We start from the raw sequence: 10,156 nt of genomic DNA, 5'->3' as shown, positions 1-10,156 counted from the left end.
CCATGTTACTCGACATTGCAAACCAGCCGGTAAACTGCTACTTTGGTCCCAGAAGCAAACATGAGAAGAGGCCGTCCTTTCACTAAAGAACTTCATTGAATCAGAGACTGGAGTGATAGGGACCTTACCTGACGAATAATAGATCATGCTGGAAATGGAACTTTGTTAATGATACAACTTGATAGAGTATGATTATGTATGTATGTATGTATGTATGTATGTATGTTGGGGTATCAAAATATTGTTAATTTTTTGCTACCGAATACAGGCAGTTCTGAGGCCAGTGACTGGATAACAGGAAATTTTATTTATTGAATTGTCAACAGCTGTTAACATCTTTCATTAAAGATGTATGTACAATAGGGCTCAATACAAGCACTTTGCACACAGCTCTTACAAGTAATAAAATGCATTTGGGACAGCATATCATTTTTAACCTAGCCACAGTCAATATGTACAGGTTGTGTTTTAACAATATCATGTACTTAAGTACAAATGATTATCTAGTATAACACTGCCAGCATTAAAATCATAGTCAACAAGGAAAGAAGTCATGTCTGATATTATCCTATATATGAATACACTTAGGTACATTGTATCATATACATGTTTCTACACTGACAGCATTCAAATCACAGTTAACATTTGGTTCAGATCCAGGAAAATCCCCATTTTGTATCTGTATACACGTTGCAAATGTGGGGGGATACTGCTTTTGAATTTGGTTAGGATCCAAAAATTCTGAATTTCGTATCTGCGAATACATTGCAAATACAGGGTGATTCAGATTTCTGATTCGGTTAAGAAGGTGGAAAATCCTTTCGTATCTGCGCATTCGCAGGCAAATGTGGGGATTTGCGTGTTGGTTAGGATACGGAAAATTACAGACATTTAAGTGTATTTTACAGCAAGGATATGACCTCTATCGCAGCTGCAAAAGATACGTATTTCATATTTTTTCCATATCCAAACAAGTACGGAACCCGGCCAATGTCAGATTTTAGATCCATAACCAATCGCATCTGCCCTTATCTGATCGCATCCCTCAAGGATATGGCAAAATATGGGCCCGGATTCGACTGTATCCGAATCCATTTTGCCCAAAGATTTCTAACAATTTCATCTTTTTCTACAAGCATGTGGTTCTTCAGTGTGAACAACTAAAGCCAGTGGTCTGATCATTCTAGACAGGTGTGACTTGCATAAACAGCACCATCTCCTGCTTCCTACCAGGAGAAAATTTACATGTACACTTACTCAAACACCTGTCCAAAGTCATATGCATCAGTTCATTCATGTCTGTATTCTAAAAGCTCACCTGAATACATAAACAACACTACCAAGCATACGGTATGCACTGGAAGTTATAAATACAGTAAGACTATAATATACAGGCATGCTTACTATGCTTTGGAAATATCTACAAACACAGGAATCAAAGGATGTATATATGACATATACATGCTTTAAAAGATCTCAACAACACTAATATCAAAATGGCATCTGTCTTCATAAAAAAAAAACATTCCTATTAGTAAGCTACTAAAACCTTTCCAAAGTACTAGATGTTACAAAACATTTCCAGAACATGTAGGATTATTGACACCAATAAATGTAATAACGTCCCTTTACTTTAGTTAGATATAAAATTACCTTTGGCATGACACACGTTGTATTATTGAAAGGTATTGCTTTCTTTCCTCAACGTCGAGGTCATTCAGTTTCGCAAGGGAGTCATCATGGACAAATCCCGATCGAACGTCATATTGAACAAATAGAACAAGATGCAACCCCTATTCTAATTCGAATACCCAGTTGAACAGAAATCATCATCATTGAACAGAAATGGCCAAAGAAAAATGCTATGCTATTCTTTGTTGAAGACTAAACCCACCATGTATAGGTACTGTGGGAGGGAGAGCCACTGCAATTAGCTTTACATTGTTGGTGGGCAGGATGCACATGTAGAGCAGGGTATGTATAAGACACGGGACTCTGCACTGGCAGACTTTGTAGAAGTGTCCCATTAGTTGGTGCATAGTACAAGCTCCCTCTCCACGAGTGCCTGAGCTGCTTTCTTCTTGATTTCGCTTTTATCATGAGCATGCCGCTGTTATGCATGCAGCAAATGCAGTAGAAACCCAGTAACAAATAGGTGTACCCTGGTTTTCATGTGCATTGACTGTATGTCAGAAACCAGACACTTCTGCTCACAAACAAGGTAATGATATGCGTGGCCTCCCGCTTCCACTTTGATTGAAATTAAAGCCCTTACCACAACTATATCAGCCCCCTCCTCAGATGACTGTACTCAGTGGATGTAACCTTCAACAAAGAAGTCAGCACATTTTTTTTCAACCCGGTCTGTGAGGAGGTCAGGGTGAAAAAAAGCTAAACTGAAGTCAGTCGTTATTATCAGCTAAATAGTGGAAGCGAACAGTTCTGTCCGACAGGCGCTGTTTTTGACCGAGGTGTTCAAAATAGAGCATGATCGAACAGGATTGGTCCATTCTAGGTCACTCTGCCGCCATCTTGTGATCTCGTGTATGTCTTCAATAGGCTTCAGGGTGGATTCCAACCTGGAAAACAATTTCATTTGTTTTTCACTCATGTCTGTCAGAGGATATCATAGATGTTGAGGCATTATTCATAAAAAGAATTATAGTTTGTACAAAGAGATTCCTGACATTTCCAAAACAGCTGACTACCCTTGGGAAAATGCAATGACACTTGAGAGAGACAAGAAACTTTGGAGACAATTCAGCTATATGTGGATTATAATAAAATGACAAAGGTTGTATCTGTGACCATTCATTCAATTGATACACAAGGAGACAAACATTATGATTTGGAAATGTTCTCATGGTCATGCCACATACATTTGTACTCTATAGCGCTTTCTGCATCTTGCCACATGCTACACGAGTGTCAATTTCTCTGGTATATTCAGGTTGATTTTGATTCTGAAAGTGAACAGCTCAAAATCGAGATAATAATCTGAATCGAAACGATCGTATATCCGACTCATGGTCTTACTACATGTTTGAGGTGAATTGATTTGAATACTGTAAATGCATGGGCTTAATGACCGCTATAACAGGCCAGTAACAACAGCAGTGGGCTATTCTTGCGATCAGCACAATCATATGTACAATATAATTTATTGTTTTGTTGTTTTTGTTTTCTACTGGTGGTGGTGTGTACCACCCCCCTCCCCCTTCACCCGCTTCTGGCCGAAGCGCGCACACTTTGTCACAAAAAAAAACTCACAAAAAGGCAAACGAGTGAGGGTTGCAGTGATTATTAACTTCAAAATGATCAGTAAAAGGTGCTTACCTCGCCATGGAATCGGTCGACTTGATCAGCTGCTGGCCGTCAAACGAGAAAACAATCCGGGGTTCAGATACCTGAAAATTTCCGAGCCCCTAAATCTCGTACCGTCAACGAAGTCTCGCGAGTATCTGTGCGTGGTATCATTGTACAGGACGGAGACGGAGAGACGGAGACTCATCTCTCTGAGCCACTTGTAAGTGGTTACCGGTCTCTCTCAGGAGACATGAGACGTCTCATAACTCACTTCTAACTGCATCACGGTGACCACCGTTAACCTCTTGTAAGTGAAAACGGTACTTGTATGGGGTGATAGGGTACAGACCAGGCTAGTTGTTAGATGTTGCACAGCACGAAAACAACTTTTTAAGCAAAGTTTCAGAGATACGTATAAAGCCCTTAAAGGTGGAGAAATATTTTAGCAGATTTTAAGATCTATTAAAGGCATCGGAAACATACATTTGGCATTTACGGAAGATTTCAGCGTTTGTAAATCTAACTTGATCTGTTGTGTTTCTTTACGTGAATTTTACATGTATTTTAGTATGCCGAAAAGACAACTTAAATGTCTCGAAAATGTTTTCTGTCAAAACGGACAAATACCGTTTCTCTAGATCTGTTACAAAATACATGTTAACCGGCTAAGTCAAATGTAATAAAGCTTTGTCTGGTGTTAGATAAAACATTGCGTCATCTGTTTTATACCAGTGGCAAGATTTAGTCAAAACTGAAAATTATTGCGCTTTCTGGTACAAAATGTTATGTTTATACCTCAGCAAATACAAATACAATACAATACAAAGTCAAATACAATAATCTTCTGTGTTTTTTTAGCTATTCCGAAAGCATTTGACGTATTCAAACTTTCTGTGCGCAAGGTTTAATTCGAACAGGGGAGAACCTCTCACGGTTAGCTTATATGCGCTCTTTTACGTTTTATGAAATGTTGCGTATACCATGGTCAATATTGACCGAAGGATGCCATATATATAATTTATTTCGAACCGTCATTTACGCAAAGAAGGGAAGACCTCCCCCGTTAATATATTTGCCAAGACGTATATGAAATGTTGCGTATTTCTTTTGAACATACGACATGTTTAATCTTTGAATCCGCGCAGTTTAAGCGAACTAGGGGAGACCTCCCCCGTTTAGCTTATATGTTGCCAAAACGTATATGAAATGTTGCGTATTTCTTTTGAACATACGACATGTTTAATCTTTGAATCCGCGCAGTTAAAGCGAACTAGGGGAGACCTCCACCGTTTAGCTTATATGCTGCCAAAACGTATATGAAATGTTGCGTATTTCTGTTGAACATACGACATGTTCAATCTTTGAATCCGCGCAGTTTAAGCGAACTAGGGGAGACCTCCCCCGTTTAGCTTATATGTTGTCAAAACGTATATGAAATGTTGCGTATTTCTGTAAACCATACAACAAGTTTAATCTTTGAATCCGCGCAGTTTAAGCGAACTAAGGGAGACCTCCCCCGTTTAGCTTATATGCTGCCAAAACGTATATGAAATGTTGCGTATTTCTGTTGAACATACGACATGTTTAATCTTTGAATCCGCGCAGTTTAAGCGAACTAGGGGAGACCTCCCCCGTTTAGCTTATATGTTGCCAAGACGTATATGAGATGTTGCGTATTTCTGTAAAACATACAACAAGTTTAATCTTTGAATCCACGCAGTTTAAGCGAACTAGGGGAGACCTCCCCCATTTAGCTTATATGTTGCCAAAACGTATATGAAATGTTGCGTATTTCTTTTGAACATACGACAAGTTAATCTTTGAATCCGCGCAGTTTAAGCGAACTAGGGGAGACCTCCCCCGTTTAGCTTATATGCTGCCAAAACGTATATGAAATGTTGCGTATTTCTGTTGAACATACGACATGTTTAATCTTTGAATCCGCGCAGTTTAAGCGAACTAGGGGAGACCTCCCCCGTTTAGCTTATATGTTGCCAAGACGTATATGAGATGTTGCGTATTTCTGTAAAACATACAACAAGTTTAATCTTTAAATCCGCGCAGTTTAAGCGAACTAGGGGAGACCTCCCCCATTTAGCTTAAATGCTGCCAAAACGTATATGAAATGTTGCGTATTTCTGTTGAACATACGACATGTTTAATCTTTGAATCCGCGCAGTTTAAGCGAACTAGGGGAGACCTCCCCCGTTTAGCTTATATGTTGCCAAGACGTATATGAAATGTTGCGTATTTCTGTTGAACATACGACATGTTTAATCTTTGAATCCGCGTAGCTTAAGCAAACTTGTTTTATCTATTAGCTAATACCGTCTCAAAGGTTTTATGAAACGTTGCCTTTTTCTGCTGAACATACGGCATGTTTGAAGCGCAGTTTATGCGAACAGGAGGAGACTCTTTCCTTTTTATTTTATACCGCATATATGTTCTGAAATTCCAGGGTCTAAATCAGGGTGAGGCCGCCTGTTTTCTTTGTGGCAAGTTGACCCTCGAACTAAGAGACGGTAGAAATCCCGACTACTGCTATGAATATCTCCGCGACTCAACCTCTGCTTGAAGAATAAGGATGTAGTAGGTATACTTATCGCGTTTTGTGTAGTGAGTTGTGTTTTCTCTATAAAACGGCAAGCAGTTCTTACTACAGGTAAATGTACGAAATATGTTTATTTCTTTATCTACAAGCAAGCGTCGAGAAAGAACAGTTTGTGCACACAGGCGTTGTCTTCTAGTGTTGCTCGTGTTTGTTTGGGTTTAATTTAAATATGGTGATATGCGTGGGCAGGCAAGATGTAAATTTATTCAGCGTTACTTCGTACTCGCCATGGGGCGCAACCCTCCGTCCGTCCAAGGAGGTTGAACTTCCTTGGTCCGTCTGTGACACAGCTGTGCCATGTGATAGGATGTATCCAATGGCAGAAAAGAGTGGGGGGTTCAAATTTACGGGTCATACGTACGACAAGGAGCGGTTATTTTCCGGGCGTTCATTTTTGAAGAGAAGTATTGAAGAAAGTTTGGGCCTGTTCTAGCCCGCAAGTTGTGGCCGCGACTCCGCTTTTACCGCCTAGGACCCCCGGTGACGGAATTTGACTCAAAGATACGAGGTGGCTATCATTCCGTAAAAGCTGTTGTTGGAAATCGACACAGAATGGAAATCACGGCCCTTGTACCATCCGGATTAATAGAAGCCGAGACTGCAAGCTGAACATGTTTCGCGTTCACAGAATCCAGGACCATCCAACAACACGAGTCATATCGGCCACTACTCTAGATCTTACCGGATTCTTATTCCTGTGGTGACCAGATGGAACTGTACATGTGTGCTCTTTTTAACTTACGCCGAGACGCTTCACCCGACACTGGAAATGGGACTGTGGACTGCTGCACGGAATTGCGCAACCGTTGTGATTGTTTCAACTGCCGACTACATCAGATTAAAAGGCCACAAATACCTAGTAGGCAGTAGTTTTTTTTTTTACCCTTCCATGTAATATTTTCTCGTAATTCAATAAAATTTCAAAGTTTCATCCATTGTATTTTCTTGCTTTGAAATGTGCTAATGATTATTCTCCTAAAATGGCACTTATCCAGCCGCCACGCCACGTCGAGAGTTCGAGGCTTTTTTATTTTCCTTCCGCGAGAGAAAGTAGTCCGTTCTATGACTTCGGGCGTCAACAGCCCCTACAAGAAAGCTTATCGCAGGAGTACATTACCGTTTATATTACTAATGTCAAGTAATTTACAATATTTTAGACTCATTTATTATCTCTGTGGATTTTTGAACCGATAGTTTATCGTTTTCCCGTCAATAATACGGCCCGAAATCTCGTGATTTTCGTGTAATTTTCCCTCATATTTTTTAACTGTTGTAGATTTCAAACCAACAGGAATTTGGGACCACAAGAAAGAGCAAACATTGTAGTTTCTGTCGGTATAAGGCTCATCATAGATTTTGAGGGCGTAATGCAAATGCCGCCAATCCGCGCGGAGTCATGTCATAATTTTGACTCCAGAATAGAACGCGCCCGATTTGACTTTTTCAGTAATTATCGACTCTGGACAGGTCTTCGTCCCATAGATATCGAATCCTTGACCGGAACTAAGTTAACAGTGGTCCCCCGTATATAAATTCCAACTTTCAAGTTGATATGCCAATCCGAGATGATATAAATATAACTTCAAAAGTTCTAACTGACTACCGTAGCGAACCGCGCGCCGTTTTGGGACAATTCTACGTTCCATGACCCCCGGGCGTTGGGACTACTTACAAGAAAGCCTGCTGCTTGAGTTTACAACTATGTATATTCAACATTTCATCGCATATACAACTTTAAAGCTTCTCACTTCACTCCTTTGGATTTTTAACAGATTTGTCTAGCTGTATCCATTTGATTTTATAACCTGAAATCAGTTGATTTTAGTGCAATTTCCACCGCTTTTTTATCTTGTGACAGATTTAAAAATAAAGGGAAAATTTAGTGCACAGAATAGTCCGAATTCTCTTCTTTCAGTCGGTATATGGCATACTATCCATTTCGTGGTAGTAATAGGCTTTTTTCCCAATCGCGCGAGGGCACCTCATCAGAGGCATTCAAAAAAGAACGCTTCCGCCCTTGCGTCAACGCCCGTTCCACGGAGCCCGCGCCAGACCCGCACCGCCGTATTTGCGTCCTAGTTGCCGTAAGACCAATGTAGCATTTGCTAATTCAGTCCGTCTCAACACTGTTTTATTCCGTATGCGTCCTCTGACAATACCGGGGATGTGCATCGGTACCGCAACTTGTGTTAAAAAGCCAGCTGTACCCGAATCATCTACACCAACAACTTGCAATATTTGCGTGTAAAACAGTCGATAAGGTGACCACGATAGACATGGACTTTCAAACATTTCCAAATTTCAAACCAACAGGATCTTTACATGAGTTGTAGTCGAAGATTCGACAAAGCTAATTCACTAGTCATTAAAGATAGAATCGAGGGCGTAATGCAAATGCCGTCAATGTGAAATTCGTCGAAATTTTTGCCCCGTACGGCACCGCCATTTTGCTAATTTTACTATGTAACAAATATGACCATGAAACTAACTTTTATTGAAGTAAAATCCCACCAAAACGGTTTATACAGAGAGCACATGGTGTTCCCTTCTTGTACGTATAACGCAATATTTGTAAAATGGCCGCCAAATAGGTTTAAAACAGCTGTATTAGTCGGGTGAAATTTCATCTAACTGTCACGCGACAAGCCTTTCCTTAGCAACGACGTTGCTAGGGACCGCGGAACACTTCGAACTGCAAATAAAAACGGTTCTATTCGTGTTCGATTTACTGCGTGGCTTGGCGGCTGTATCCACACCTTATAATCAACTTAATGCACACGTATATGAGACGTACAGAGGGAACTTTAAACATGTCTTAAGGGTGTTTTAGTACGTATTTATGACAACTTTAAGCTGCTAAAAAGACACATATATATAGACACATTAAATCCTCTTAATTCACACGTATATGAGACGTAAAGAGGCTTTTGATCAAATAAACGTGAAGTTTAAACATGTCTTAAGGGCGTTTTAATAGGTATTTATGGCGAATTTAAGCTACTGAAAAGGCACCTAAACACGTTATAATCCACTTAATGCACACGTATATGAGACGTAAATAGGCTTTAGATCAAATAAACGTGAAGTTTAAACATGTCTTAAGGGCGTTTTAATAAGTATTTATGTCAACTTTAAGCTGCTGAAAAGGCACCTAAACACACGTTATAATCCACTTAATGCACACGTATATGAGACGTAAACCGGCTTTAGATCAAATAAACGTGAAGTTTAAACATGTCTTAAGGGCGTTATAATAGGTATTTATGCCAAATTTAAGCTGCTGAAAAGGCACCTAAACACACGTTATAATCCTCTTAATGCACACGTATATGAGACGTAAAGAGGCTTTAGATCAAATAAACGTGAAGTTTAAACATGTCTTAAGGGCGTTTTGATAAGTATTTATGGCAACTTTAAGCTGCTGAATAGGCACTAAAACACACGTTATAATCCACTTGATGCAATTGTATATGAGACGTAAAGAGGCTTTAGATCAAAGAAACGTGAACTTTAAACAAGTTTTAAGGGGGTTTTAAAAATCATTTACGACATCTTTAAGCTGCTGAAAGACAACGGGAAAACCGGAAAATAAGGACTAACACGGACCTACAGAAAGACCACTTAAAGGCAATATTTACGTACTCGTATAAGTGGTGTATAGATCCGTAAAGAAGGAAAATACGTCAACATTACGCATGGTTTCAGCACGCTTAAATACCGTTTTTCGTGCCGTGTAGGGACGGAAGTGGCGTTGGATTCATCAGTAGATCGATGAATCTCACGGCCGATCGCCAGTATAAGGGACGGAAGTGGCGTTGGATTCATCAGTAGATCGATGAATCCCACGGCCGATCGCCAGTATTAGGGACGGAAGTGGCGTTGGATTCATCAGTAGATCGATGAATCTCACGGCCGATCGCCAGTATAAGGGACGGAAGTGGCGTTGGATTCATCAGTAGATCGATGAATCCCATGGCCGATCGCCAGTATTAGGGACGGAAGTGGCGTTGGATTCATCAGTAGATCGATGAATCTCACGGCCGATCGCCAGTATAAGGGACGGAAGTGGCGTTGGGTTCATCAGTTGATCGATGAATCTCACGGCCGATCGCCAGTATAAGGGACGAAAGTGGCGTTGGGTTCATCAGTAGATCGATGAATCCCACGGCCGATCGCCAGTATAAGGGACGGAAGTGGCGTTGGGTTCATCAGTAGATCGATGAATCCCACGGCCGATCG

General features: G+C 40.4%; 1 long non-coding RNA gene across 1 annotated transcript; it reads right to left on the bottom strand.

Moving 5' to 3' along the window:
- Positions 1-286: 286 nt before the first annotated feature.
- LOC118424670 lies at positions 287-3,481 on the bottom strand. The gene is made up of 2 exons (XR_004832228.1): positions 3,337-3,481; positions 287-2,579 (listed from the first exon to the last, which is right to left on the bottom strand). It is a non-coding gene; the product is annotated as an uncharacterized LOC118424670 (long non-coding RNA).
- Positions 3,482-10,156: the final 6,675 nt, after the last annotated feature.

The sequence above is a fragment of the Branchiostoma floridae genome, chromosome 10 (assembly GCF_000003815.2).
Source record: "Branchiostoma floridae strain S238N-H82 chromosome 10, Bfl_VNyyK, whole genome shotgun sequence".
NCBI classification, from domain to species: domain Eukaryota; kingdom Metazoa; phylum Chordata; class Leptocardii; order Amphioxiformes; family Branchiostomatidae; genus Branchiostoma; species Branchiostoma floridae.
Note: the sequence above shows the minus strand (reverse complement) of the source record. Positions and strands in the feature narration are given on the sequence as shown.